Source organism: Coturnix japonica, chromosome 20 (genome assembly GCF_001577835.2).
Source record: "Coturnix japonica isolate 7356 chromosome 20, Coturnix japonica 2.1, whole genome shotgun sequence".
Taxonomy (NCBI): domain Eukaryota; kingdom Metazoa; phylum Chordata; class Aves; order Galliformes; family Phasianidae; genus Coturnix; species Coturnix japonica.
This window is the reverse complement of record NC_029535.1, coordinates 7,618,307-7,628,835: the sequence shown is the minus strand read 5'-3', so window position 1 is coordinate 7,628,835 and position 10,529 is coordinate 7,618,307.

Here is a 10,529-nt window from a genome sequence, read left to right as displayed (position 1 = left end):
TTTGCGCCTCCTTCCCTGGGGACTGGGGATCAGAAGTTGGCCCCGTAACCCAATTAAATCCAGGAGAAGATGAGCTGATCGCATCAGGCTGGCTCTAAAACTCACAGCCATCGATAGGAAGACTTGGTATTAACTTCTATGAACCGCAGACCTGATTCCTGAGCGCATTGTGATGCATTTTCTAGGCAGGGTGTTTTAGGCTGTGAGTCACTCCCTCTGCAGTGGGCCGTGGCTTTATTCAGTTCTGGTTTAGTATTAGGAAGAGCAAATGAGCAGTCCCAGAAGGAGGCAGAAGTAAATCCAGGGAACTCAGATACAAGCAAGGAAAGCAGTCTTGCTATTGGAGAAAATGGGTTTCATCTGCAACCAAAATAGCCCGAGAGCTCTCTCAATGAGCAATCGAAATCCTCTGAGGATCAATGCACTGCAGAGACACTCCTTTAGGAGTTTACTCCACAAAGCATTTAGTGAAGTTACTTATTAAATAAAGAGCCAAAACCCAGTGGGATTTATCCTGTGGTTATTCCAGTGCCCAGATATAGCAATGGTCCTCAGAACCATCATGCAGAGCAGGGGAGGTATCAGTGAAAGGGACAGTCTCCCAACCCACATTCTCTCCTGCCTTGTGCTGCATTTGGATGAGTTAATACCAGACAGAAAACCCAAATGTTTTCTTTTATCCTGAGCACAACCACCAGCTCAGAGAAATGACCAAGAAAAGCAGCCCCTTTCCGCCAGCCCTCCCAGCCATCTGCCTGGATATTGCTGACCTTTAATATTCTGCAGGCAGGATGTGCGAAGGATGGAATAGGAATGGGGGGGAGGCGTGGAAAAATGTCACTGTTGTAACAATGGCTTATTGCTTTTGGATAATCTCGCTCCTTGTACCGCTGCTAACGTGGTAATCTTTCTCCACCTCCTGGATGTCAATAATGCACTAACCTCTCTCTCCCCCTGCATCAATAACACAACAGCCACACTCTGCTTTCAAGCGGCACTGATGAATTTTGGATTGCAGCAGCTCAGACGGTCCTTGCTGGCTCATCCCTGCCTCCCACCCTCGCTGTGTTTCAATTCCTCTTTAAAGACAGTTATCATCAGCACTGTTTGGCCACAGCTTGTGCAAAATAAGCTCAGGCTGTATTCAAACTCAGCACAGCACAGGTGCCAGGATGTTTTCTATCAGTGTTGCTCCTTTTTCTTTGTATATTCTCACTTGGCAAGACTGGCTACAGACTCTGTTCCATGTGTCCTCCAAGCTTGCTGCCCTAAGCTCAGTGCTTCTGAAAATCTGACACTTAGCTTCAGGACAAGGGGAAAGTTCCCAGCTCACTCCTTGCACTGCAGCCAATTGCACTTACACTAGTTCATGAGTTATTGATTGATCAGTGTTGGTTTAAAACATAAACATACACAACCGCTCTCCACAGGCAAGTTAAGCAAATTAGGGTTAAAGGAATCGATATAATTACAACAGCTAAAAAGTAGTTAAAGCCAAGTGATGGGGCGGGCTGGGTTGGGAGGGGGGAGAGATCTGAAAGCATCATTGAGTGAGCTTAATATCATAGAGCATACGGCAAAAAGGTCGTGTAAGAGAAGCCTTAATACTGGAGAGAGTCTCACATGCTGGCAAATACCACCTCCTCTGTATATCCAGCATGGTTGAATTCAGGAAGAGGCTGATGATTTTCAGGAACACTGTTCCTCGTAATAATAGAGGATGAACTTTTGTGAGTTACGTTGAGAATTATTGGCAGAGGTTAGGTGATTTCCCACTGGTGCTGGAGGGAAAACATTGCTTGCAAATTACCAGCATTTGTCAGTACTAATACCACATCCCCCAGCCACCTAAACTGTCAACATTAATAGGTGTCTGTACAGCAAAATGGGGTGAAGACAGTCAGACTCAATCAGACCTTGAACTGAGAAGAGGAGTGTGATACCAGGAATAAAGGGATGGGAACGTGCTCTCAGTGCTCCTGCCTTACCCCCAGCACCCACCCATTGCTGTGTGGGTGGCTCGGCTCTGCCAATTAGCACATTTGCTTCCCCATTTACAATCCTTCCCATCACTGTTTCATTCACCGGGTAGATCTCTGTAAGCCTCTGCCGTCCTCCCTCCTCCTAGTGTTTTCACCCTGTCTGTCATCAGCACTGCATTTGCTTTTCCACCCAAGAACCAAACACAGGGTGCAATGCAGGGAAGGATTTCTGTTCTTGCAGGGCTCCCCTCCCAGTCCCTACATAGGGCAGGCAGGGACGTGGGGACAGGGCTCTGGTAATCCCCCTCCCAGCAGTACTGATGTCTGCCCCTTGCAGTATCTTAGCCCATACACGTCTAACTCAAGCCTGGTCTGGTGGTTGACAACCCTGCACATAGCAGGAGGGTTGAAACTAGATGATCATTATGGTCCTTTTCAACTCAGGCCGTTCTATGATTCTATGATTCTATGATTTTATGCTTTCCTTACATACAGTAATTATATATCGTATATGCAGCCCAAGGCAATTTCTCTATGTAGTCCCAGGCAAGGCAAAAGCTGAGCGTCCATTCTGATAATTAGCTAATCTGAACCTTAAGGAACTGAAGTACAGCTCTGGGTGTGGACAGCCACATGCTTTGGGAGTGCAACTCCAAATAAAACTAACACAAATGAATGGTGGCTACAGTGCTACGCTGTTGCCAGAATAGCAATATGTGTTTTGCGAAACTATTTGCTTCAATAAATAAATAAATATCCTTCTATATTTAGAATCATAGAATGGTTTTGGTTGGAAGGGACCTTAATGATCATCAAGCTCCAACCCCCAGCCATGGGCTGGTTGCCCCCACCAGGCTGGGCTGTCCAGGGTCCCATCCAGCCTGGCCTTTAAAAGGGCCCAGGACAGGGCATCCATGTTTTACAGTAAATGAGCTGCCATCCACTCCTCCAACCCTTGAAATTCAACTCCAGATCCAGCCTTTGTTTCCTACATCTTCATCTTCCAGGCTGTAAAAACCATGCAGATGGGGACACAGCTCAGCCTCATCCCTGTATCCCTATGCAGCCCAGAGCAGGGCTGGGACCACCATCCCCCACTGAGAATCGCACACAGAATGCGGACATCTGCTCTCCTGAGCCCTTCAGCACCAGAGGTAGCATTAATTTAGGTCGGCCACAACCAGAGAGAAAAATCATTTCCATTCGACTCCTCCTTCTGTCAAACTGCATAAAATATAGTTCACTTCTTCACCTCGCCTGGCCCCTTGGTGATTAACATTAGCAAATGCAATCAGCCCGTGGCTGCAACGCAGCTCCGCATTAATGTAAAGCTGGGGGAGGGCCTGGGCTGCTATCAGCACAGAGAGCCTTACCTTGTAATGTGCTCATCCTTCACATGGCTGCTAGTGATAAAAGAAGCCATCAAAGCAGATGGACAGGCTGGCCTGGGCAGAGATAGGAGATTTCTGCTGATTTCTCAGGGTAATAAATAAATAAATAAATAAATAAATAAATAAATAAATAGAGACAAAAAGAAAAGCACTCGGTGAGTGCTGTGAGCATCCCCAGCAGTTCCCACTCAAGCAGCAATCAAGGCTGCAGCAGAGCCCTGAGGGCTGCAAGTGAAAATGGGTGGAAGGGTACAGAGTTGTTGTCCCTAGAAGCTGGCTGTGGGTCTGTGTGTGCAGCACAGCTGGGAGAGCCGTGCACAAGCTCAGCCCATGTTTTAAAGACATTTTCCTTAGAAATGTTTTCTATGATCCACACTTGGGGAACAAAAGTTGGTGTTTTAAGGCAGCTGAAGTCGTTATTCTTCTCATACAGTGTTAAATGCTCAAATGTTTCTTCCTTTTTTCTCTCCCTCTCTTTCAGTACCCCCTTCTCTTTGGCAAACAGGGCTCCTGAGTCCCTTCTGATCATTAATAACACGAGCTTTCGTACCCTCTTGGAGGAAATGAAATTTCTTTGACGTCTTGACTTTGCACAAACAGATTTTAATGAGGGAATATCACCTTGCCTTCAGCTAACTCTCTTCCTTTGCTCTTCCAAGGCTTTTGTAGTCATTTCCTTACAACTTCCAGAACATTAAAGTTCAACACCACGTTTGAACACTGTACACCATTTCCTCAGGAACTTTGTTTATTTGGGAGGATGCACTTCCACCAATGTAATGCAAATCACGCCATGAAAGAACATCTTCTGCAGCCCTTCATTATCCTGCCGTGGTCTTTCATGTCTTCTTGGTGGATTGCTTTTAAGAAATACCTTCCATTGGGTGACAACCAGGGTGATGCTGCTAATATAAACAGGGACCTGAAGCGAAAGGACCTGGGAAGCCCTGAGTATAACCTGAGTAATGCAGATGTGTTGATGGGATCAGGGGAGCAAAAATAGATACGGAAGAGAAGATCATAGAATCATTGAGGTTGGAAGAGATTGCTATGACCATCAAGTCCATCCATCAGCCCCTCTCCCCGTGCCCACTAACCATGTCCCTGTGTGCCACATCTTGCTACTTGCCAGAGGATGCATCAGCTCATGCTCAAACTTGCTGTAAACTTAACAAAGATAACAACTAGAGAGGACATCAGCTTCCAACCTCAGAAGGACGTGAATTCAGAGGTAGTAAATATTGGTGCTGTTCTCAGTTTCTTCTCCATGCTTCTCCTAAAGCAGAGAGACCAGACAATACACAGAGGAGCTGTGCAATTCCCATGCTGTTGTTTTGAGGAAGGTTCCCAGCAAAAACTGGTACCAGGGATGGATGTTCTTGGAGCAGTTGTCCTCTAAGGTGGAGCAAAGTGTCACTGTGAAGCATGGCAAAGAACTGAGATCTTGAGCAGACGTTCACTGGACCCATGAGTGGGATTCAGCTGTCCCCCTGCAAATCCTTCCCTTTGCTGATAATTTACTGTAATTAAGCCATATGTAAAATTATCTCACTCTATCAGAAGCAGAGACCTTCTGCTGCCCATATGCCAGAAAGACAAATGAAGGGCAAAGCTCACATGAAGAAGGCAAACTTTTGCTTCTTCATTAAGGAACAACAAGGATGTCTTCTATAACGCATCAGTTGGTGCTCAGATGGTGTTTCAGTATATAAGCATGATCCACATAGTCAGACTGACGGAGTCCTTAAGAACACTTGGGAGCCAGACAATGACCCAGCTCCTGGATTCATGCAATTAAATGAAAATTGCTACTCATGCTTAAAAGCAAAACTCCCTCTTTGTTGAGTTCATGGCCTGGAAACCTTCAGAATTCTTCAGGTTTGAAAATCAAGTACATGCAAACCCTCACACGGGATCTCTGCTTCCAGTGTCCTTGAGCCTGTTCAGCCACGAGAAGAGAAGGATCGGGGAGGATCTTATCAGTACATAAATACCCATCTGGAGGTTGAGAAGATGGAATCTATTTCTTCTCAATGGTGTTTAGTGAAGGAACAAGGGGCAGTGGGCACAAATCAAAGAACAGTAAATTCTATTTAAACACATTAAATAAAAATGTCCCTACAAGGGTAGCAAATGTTGGAGCCATTTGCCCAGAGATGTTGTGGAGTTTCCATCCTTAGAGACATTCAAAGACTGAAGAGATGCAGTCCTGGGCTGCCGGTGGCCCTGCTCGGAGCAGGAGCTTGGGCTGGGTGATCTCCAGAGGTCTCTGTCTGTCCCAACCCTGCTGTGATGCCATGAGATAAATTTCTGATGCTAAAGAGACAATACGATGGAGGCAGCCTAAATTTTGAGCACTTGGAGCTGTCATAACTGAAATTATTCCTATTTCTTAAAATACAGCAGAAAGGTGTGTTCTTAGCTACAGACCATTTATTTCCACAGACCTGCCAGGCAGGAGAGAGGAATACTTTGCTGCTGTTCATCTATCTGCACTTCAACAAAATAAAAAAGAAACAAAACCACAACTGAATAAGCCCAAACCTTTCACAGTAAATTAGTAGCTGACATGTTTTTCAAAACTGTAAATATAAATAAGGGCAAGAATCTGGAGTTCAGTGCAATGGAAACAGAAAGCTGATTCAGCAGAACAAGGCACAGTCATAAAAGATTTATTATGCTTTATCAGCAATATCCACAGTCTTTCTGTGATTAGAGTTGCATTGTGTGTAATTATCTTATAGAATTTCTGCTCTTTGATGTGCTTTATCCACCATGCTGAAATACAGTTCAATTCTAGTGGGTTTTCATGGTTGGCTGGAATTTACATTAATTCCTTTGGGCCTGCAGGGCCAGCCTGGTCTGTCACTAGCAAGCTTGTCATAAATATTCATATGCATATATATATATATATATATATATATATATATACACACACACACAAACATTATTCTGTACAGTCCCAGAGACTCTGGCCCAATAAAATAAGGGAAAACAGAGATTCTGACTTCCTAGAAAGGATCTTTGATTGATATCCCATGCTCCAGCTTTCTATTACTATGAATTAGTGAGAAATGGAAATGTTAACAGCCATTTGCAAACAGAGGTTACACTCTGCTTTTAGTTTAAAATGCACAAAAAAATTGAGGAAAGTTCCCTCCCATTTATTTAGGCTTGATTTTTCCCTGTTTTTTATTTTTAATTTATTTTACTTTTTCAATTTCACTGACTTTTTCAGTACCCCCTATGCCCATAAATGGTTGCTACCATCCAGAAGAACTACAGGTGTTTGCCAGCCAACCTGTATAGGATGCAAATGCTTAGAACTACCTTGGCTGTGTACCTGATTGTGCTTTCAGCAGGGAGGAAATAATCACCTTCAATGGGAGCAGAATCAATTCTCTGAATAATCACCGAATCCTTAGGAGATGCTCAGCACCACGTGGGAAGGAGAAAAGAATGGAGCGCGATGGGGAACAAAGGTTTATGGAGTTTGTTGGTTGTTTTTAATAAGCAGAGCTCATTTTGTTCCCTTGCTTGATAACTAAATGGAGGCTACTCTGATTAAATACGTCAAATAGCTCCTAGAATTGTAGCTTTGTGCAATTTCAGGTAGAAGATAAAGTGGATGTAGAAGATGTAATTGTATCTGGCACCAATCTCTCCTCTTAGCCCATCTACAGGTGTTGTTCTGTGCATACAATTTGTTTTCCAATTCAGTAGTTGATATTGGAAGAGACGGAACACAAACAATTGCTGTAATTCAAAGTTGCAAAAAAACAAACAAAAAAAACCAAAAAGAAAGCACAAAACTGAGAAAACTTAGGAGAGGAATAACTGGAGAGACAGACCAGCAGCAGGCCTGATCACTTCCCAGACCTTGAGATGTCACTAGAAATCATGACTGCGGTCTATAGAAGGCCAACAGTGTCATCACAAGACAGACCTTGGTTTTATAGGAGCCTCTCTCGCTGTGTGCAGGAGGACCAGCCCTGTGCCAGGCTTCTCAGCCCAGAGTGTGATTCTCCCCGTCCTGCGGCGCTCCAACAGCTCCTTGTGCAGAGCCTGGGAGCCATCGCACGGTCAGATCTCACCAGCTCTAACATACACTCAACCTCTTCCTTTATAGCTGCAGGGAACGCTTAATCATCTGCCCATTGATTTCTAAGGTGTACATTGAATTAGATTAGATTCCAGGTCAGTTCAAGGAGGGAATAAGATCCTCCATTATCCACTTGACCTGGTCCTCCCCTCTTTCCTCCCAGCCCTTCTGGATTCATTATGTCCCCCTTTTCAACTCCTCCGATGACAGGTTTCCTAAACAACACAACATCATCAACACCCAGATAATTAATTTGCCTTGTTATTGTTGTTCACAAGATCTTGACTTGCTTGTGGGAGGGAGAACTCTAAATCCCATTTCCTAACCGTGCATCCATGCTGCTACTTGAGAGCTGAGGGGCGGCAGAAGGAAACCTTGGTGCAACCTCTCCACCCTGTAGTGTTTGTTCAGCTGAACAGAAGGCTCTGCAGCAGGGCAGGGAGGAGGGCTGACATCCAGGAGAACAGACACCAGTGAAAATCCCGTGTTGTGAGAAGAGAGGGAGAGAAGAAATCAATACATTCGAGTAAGAATTGAAACAAGTTAAGAGCTGTATGCTTATTAGCTCCTCACAGCAAAATAATCTGCCATTGAAAGCAGACGGGGGAGAATATCAGAATGATGGTAATGGAACACAGATTGGTTTAATGGTATCACAAACTCTTTTGAAGGCAGCTGTGTAGCTTAGAGCAGGTGAGTGCAACTCAACAGGGAGGCCTATCTCTAGGTAGAGACTTTGTTAAAGGGAAAAAATGGAGGGGGAGGAAGGCAAAATTGAAATTCTGTTGTCAAGTAACATCACGCTTTAATTTCATGCCACATTATGACAATCTGGTCTGCAAGGCACTCCCAGTGTGTGGCAGCAGAGCTGCTGTATTACAGCTCCTCTCGCACAGCTGATAGGTCCAGAGACCTGCAGCCCTCAGCTAATTGTAAACCCGATTAAACTGCAGTGTGGAGAAGTTTGATTAATTCAGTCTATCTTCATGCAACAAGACCAGAACCAGACGTGGAACAAGACCCAAAGCTTTGGATTTTCATGTACTTTATTCTTTGTGCTTAAAATAAATTGTTTAAAAACAAAGCAGAGGAGAATGATGAAATAAAAACCCAGTGACACAATGAAATGTGACAGTCCTACTTTTCTTCCTAGAAAACTCCCAGCCTTTTACTGTTAAAAAATACTACATTAAAAACAAACAAAGAACATTTCAATGAGTGTATTTATGTGCTTACTCAGACATATTACCATACTAATAAACTTCTGGTAGACTTTCAGGAGCTGCTTAGCCAAGGGCTTCTGATTCAGCTGCATTCATGATCACTTGGATAGGAAGGATTTGGACTTCAGTTGTTTCAGTGTGAGTGAAGCCACTGATTGCTTTCTCCATTCTGAGTGCACATGAGACAGAGTGGATATAAAGAGGGGCTATTCTCATTAGCTTGGCTGGCCCTTGTTCTTTTAGTCTCTGTCTACCTACAGAAACTAAGACAAGAAATGGTTCAAGAGCAGATACTGGTTTCTATGTCTCATGTGGGGATCTGCATACAGGTGTCTAACTCTCTCTCTGTTACAGCCCAGTGCATCTGAAGTGCTGAGTTCCTCCTGCACCACGTATTAATGGTATGATTTGTAATAGCACTGGTAACGCCGGTATACAAAGAGTAATATTAGATTACTTCTGTTATTCATTGGTATCACAGTTGGACAGAATCCTCTTAAATCTACCTAAAGTGGCTTCCCATGGATGCTAGTGCTGCCACCAAAAAATAATACATTATGCATAGACGTACAGCTTCTCAGCTACCCAGTGGCTGCTTTTTGTGAACGATTATAAAATACCTGCATGACCCTCCTAAATTGAATGTGATTTGATGGAAGAAGCTGAGCAACTGCAGTGCTCAGAAACCTTAAATATTTCAGGAGCCTTTTCCCTCCTCCCACCAGCAAACACAGTGGACTTCCCAGGCCCTGCTACACTCCTGGAATGCATTCACTTAAAAAAACACGCACATTGAACCTCAAATTATTATTCCATGGTGAGAAAAGCAGTGAAGAGTAGAAAATGACAGTTTACCCAAATGGAGGTGAAAATGCACTTTCTTCTATACTTTAGAGAAATAACAGCTTTCAGCAAAGATCTAAATCCTAGCAACAAGCTCGACGTAAATGCAGGAAGGTCATCTCTTTGTTAGAGGAAGGTTGCTTTGCTGAACACATGCATTTTAAAAATAATCTACTCGATGAAGTAAGCTTGGTAATACTTCTGTTGTATTTGTACCTGCAGAGAACAGATCTGTGCACTCACTTGCAGTGCAAGAATACAAAGATTGATTAGAAGCAACGAGTTTCTTCTTTGAGAGGCATGAGGAGAAGAAGCAGAGATGTGTTTGAAACAGGATTCGGGCTCTGCTGAGCCAAGAAGTTGTTGTCACCTGGATGGCAAAGCCTTCAACAAGAGGCAGGAACCCGCAGGTTTAGAAGGGCAGGCTCCAGAGCCAGGAGCTTCCTGTTTGAACAGAAAAATAGGCAAGGAGTATGGAGAGAAACAGAGGTACAGAGGGCTGAGCTGCCAAAATCCTTATTAAGTAGGAAAGTACAGAAGAATAAGTTTAATCTTACTTGCAGTCAATAAAGTAGGAGGCTCTGGATGAGCTGCTGTTCAGCAAGAATTGTCATGAGGAGCAGGGAGGAGTAAGATGATGCAGCCAGATTTTGAGGGGAGAAAGGAGAGGATACATAGCAAAATAAAACCACTCAAAAACACCCAGAAACTCTTGGTCTTGAAAAGGAGAATATAACAAATTCTGGGCTGAATGAAGCAATTCTGAATGGATCCAGAACTCCTGAGTCAAATTCAGAAGGATGGGAGTGGAGAAAGTGAAGCAAGGAAATGACCTCGTGGTTTGTCATTCTAGTTCAGATACACGTAATTTTTATGTGCTTCAGTACAAAATCATCTTTCCATCATCTCCCCTTGACCGAGGTGCATCTCCAAGACAACAGCTGTTTAGAAACAGCCAGGTTTAAACAGACATTCACAACACTGGTCT